Raw genomic sequence first — 4,328 nt, forward strand, 5'->3', positions numbered from 1 at the left:
AGGTTGTCAGCTTTGTTTCGAATATGGAGTTTAATATGAAACTCTCCATCTGAACTAGCCAGAACATCCAAAGTCCCTGTGTTAATGCCAAGTAAAATGCCCCCAGAACGACCTCGAGGTGGCCTTGAAATCCAATTATAGTCTATCCCGCCAGACAGGCGGTCAAGCAGACTTGCTGAGAAATCACGTCTCCCCATTTCAGATAAAGCCAGAAAGTCTAAATTGTACTCCCTATTACATTCCGCTATGAATAGATGTTTAGCCAAGTCACCAAGACCTCTACTATTAAAGAACATGACATTCATGAGGAAACAATAGGAGATTTAGAAAATTTCATCCTCTTAGAGGGTTTACGACCTTTTTTCGAATGGTCAGACTTGGATTTACGACCGGAAGTTGTAAGCTCAATCAATGAACTAAGCCCGGGATCCTCCAAGCCCACATCTGAAACCTCCCCTACTACATGAGCGAGTAGCTGACCATCTGATGTGGCATGCAGCTCCTCCTCATCTAGATGAGAGCTAAAAGATTTGCTAGAAACTCGTGGAGTGACCTTTAATCGATCATATTCCAAATGTCTCAATGCGTTTGCGGAAACAGAAATATCATTCTCATTACTTCCTAGACTAACACCCACATTATTCAACTTAGCAACGATGGATGTAGTAGAAAAAGATAAAAACGATTTGGATGATGACAAGGTACTTTGGTTGTCGAGGTTCTGTACAGCTTTACGCCGCATAGCCTTGGCCAAAGAGTTTCGTCAGTGTTCGTCGTTCCATCGTCAGCCACCGCATGGCGGGCACTGCGACGTGTGGGTGTCACCCCTGATGAAGAAAGTCGTGTAGGAACATCCGCCAGAGGAGGGGATGAGGGTGTAGTAGCAACCCCCTCCCCGGCAGTCACAACCAACGGTACACTCAACGCCACCGCCGAAGATGGCGTGTCTGGAGGCGGGACCACGGGTGGTGCATGCATGGGTGAGACGTACACGTTTGGCTTCATCTAAAATTGTTGAGCAGCCGCGGACGCGTCCGGCTCCGATGGAGATCGAATAACAGTCAAATGTGCAGTACTGCATGGCTGCACACCTGAGGACAGCCCTTTGTTTCCCAGCACACTCGAAACATGCATGCACAGCTCCAACTGAGATGCGTGCTGGGTTGGCCCTACCCGAGCCGCTGGATGCCAAGGGCGGCGCTAGGGGTATGCTTGGGTCTTCATGTGAATACCCATGATTTTTACAAAATAGTGTTGATTTTGGCAAAACAGTGACAATTTTCGAAAAACAACAATGATTTTGGCAAAATGAATACACATGAATACCCGGTTGCAAATTTCTGAAGCCGCCACTGCTGGATGCCCGCTAAATAAAGGCACTACAGGGCACCCCGCTAAAACTCCGGCTGCTTGCACCGGCTTGGAGACAGCCGGTTGCGACGGCGCCATCCGTGTCGGCGGCGGGGGCTGCAGCGCCACCTCAGCAGATGGAGAGTCCGGGCATCCCGCCGAGCCGCCGGTGACCTGCACCAACTGGAGGGCAGCGGGTGATGACGTTACAGTCCGAGAAGGCGACGACGGCTGCGACACAACCACAGCCCGTGGCGTAGAAGGCGAGGCAGACTCCTGCACTAAAATCACTGAACCATGTCCTGTCACACCTCCAGAGCCCACACTCGACAGTACACGTCATTGAACTTGAGTCTCATGAATTTTATTCGCCGGAGCAGAACTAGAAGATGGGTAGTTGGAAGGGTTCCCGGTGTGCTCCGAGGTGTCCATCACATCGCCCTTCTCCTTGGTGCCGCTCTCATTGTCAGCATCATCACCCTTGCGCCTCCAAATAAATGGGACAAAGTCAGGGTCCGGAATGTATCCAGCCGGCTCCTTCCTGAACGTGAATGCGTAGCCCTTGAGCTTAACCAGCACATCTGTTGCAACAAAAAGCCCCGCGTCATCCTTGTCCTTCGACAAAATCTGAGAGTTGGTCATAGCCATGAGAATCCGAACTACACCCCGGCGTCGCAGGCTAATGAGATCCACATCTAAGGTCTTGCCCATCAAAGTACCAACGGCCCATAGACCCCAAAAATGACGCACCGTATGAGGAACACCCTCGACATGGAGCCAAATCTGTTGAAGCTCGAGCTTATGTGGGACCTCCTGCGACCTCCATGCGGTGACAGTCATCTGGGCATTAACCGACGGCACGTTCATCTGAATTCTGTCAACCCTGTCCAAGTCCTCGAAAGAAGGAAAGCTAACGAGGTAAGCATCGGACCCGTGTTGAATAGCCTCCCACTTCCACTAATCATGTACCGGACATCTCCTAGCAATCTGACTCTCGACAACGCTCGCCGGTACCATCAAACCACTCACATGAACACGGGCGATCGGTGTCTGTGTCGGCGCCAAATGATCCTTCACCACACTATGTGGCAGCAGGGCAAAGTAAGTCTCCTCTACACCAACTCCCGGGACAAAATCATTGGGCTTGGGGAGTTTCAGAACCGGGCACTGCAACATTGGATAAGCGATTTTGCCACAAATATAACAGTAATGCTGCACTGTGCAATCCTTTGCGGCATGCGTATACACCGCACACTTCCAGCGTCGGACCCCTTTCATAGCCTTGTTCTTAGGCACTGTAGGATTCACTTGCACATTAGACACGGGAACTCCCAGAGAAGGGACATCGATAGTAGTAGGCCCCTGTGGCACCTGAGTGTTCTGCTGCTGCACAAATTGCTGATATTGCCCCTGCTGAAAAGACTGCACATGTTGTTGTTGTATAGGTTGATGCGGTATATGTTGTTGAACCTGCATGTGCTGAGCCGGTGGGTGAAAACCATGTTGCAAAGCTCCCTCAGCAAACTGTTGTTGATGCGGCTTCTTCTTCTTCTTCTTACGTTTCTGGATTGGTTGTGCCACAATCCCTCCTGGATGGAACTTTGAAGGAACTAACATCCCGGCCGGCGAAGTCCTATACGTAGAGCATGGCGCACCGGCGACGGATGGACCGTATGGCGGGGCGTAGTGCCTGGCCTGGCCATAGCTAGGGGGTTGGTTCCCACCGTAGTTGTAGACCGGTGCCGGTCCTCGCTGAAGAAGAGGTGGACTGGAGAATCCCGGCGTCTGAGCCGGAGGGCGCGAGTGTTGGAAATATGCCCTAGAGGCAATAATAAAAGCATTATTATTATATTTCCTTGTTCATGATAATTGTCTTTATTCATGCTATAATTGTGTTATCCGGAAATCGTAATACATGTGTGAATAATAGACACCAACATGTCCCTAGTAAGCCTCTAGTTGACTAGCTTGTTGATCAACAGATAGTCATGGTTTCCTGACTATGGACATTGGATGTCATTGATAACGAGATCACATCATTAGGAGAATGATGTGATGGACAAGACCCAATCCTAAACATAGCACAAGATCGTATAGTTCGTTTGCTATAGTTTTCCAATGTCAAGTTTCTTTTCCTTAGACCATGAGATCGTGTAACTCCCGGATATTGTAGGAGTGCTTTGGGTGTACCAAACATCACAACGTAACTGGGTGACTATAAGAGTATACTACGGGTATCTCCGAAAATGTCTGTTGGGTTGACACGGATCAAGACTGGGATTTGGCACTCCGTATGACGGAGAGGTATCACTGGGCCCACTCGGTAATGCATCATCATTATGAGCTCAAAGTGACCAAGTGTCTGGTCACAAGATCATGCATTACGGTACGAGTAAAGTGACTTGTCGGTAACGAGATTGAACGAGGTATTGGGATACCGACGATCGAATCCCGGGCAAGTAACATACCGATTGACGAAGGGAATTTTATACGGGGTTGCTTGAATCCTCGACATCGTGGTTCATCCGATGAGATCATCGAGGAGCATGTGGGAGCCAACATGGGTATCCAGATCCCGCTTTTGGTTATTGACCGGACAGCAATCTCGGTCATGTCTACATGTCTCCCGAACCCATAGGGTCTACACACTTAAGGTTCGGTGACGCTAGGGTTGTAGGGATATGTATATGCAGTAACCCAAATGTTGTTCGGAGTCCCGGATGAGATCTCGGACGTCACGAGGAGTTTCGGAATGGTCCGGAGGTAAAGAATTATATATAGGAAGTGCTATTTCGGCCATCGGGACAAGTTTCGGGGTCACCGGTATTGTACCGGGACAACCGGAAGGGTCCCGGGGGTCCACCGGGTGGGGCCACCTATCCCGGAGGGCCCCATGGGCTGAAGTGGGAAGGGATCCAGCCCAAAGTGGGCTGGGGCGCCACTTCCCCCTAGGGCCCATGCGCCTAGGGTGGGGAAAC

Source organism: Triticum dicoccoides, chromosome 6A (genome assembly GCF_002162155.2).
Source record: "Triticum dicoccoides isolate Atlit2015 ecotype Zavitan chromosome 6A, WEW_v2.0, whole genome shotgun sequence".
Classification (NCBI taxonomy): Eukaryota; Viridiplantae; Streptophyta; class Magnoliopsida; order Poales; family Poaceae; genus Triticum; species Triticum dicoccoides.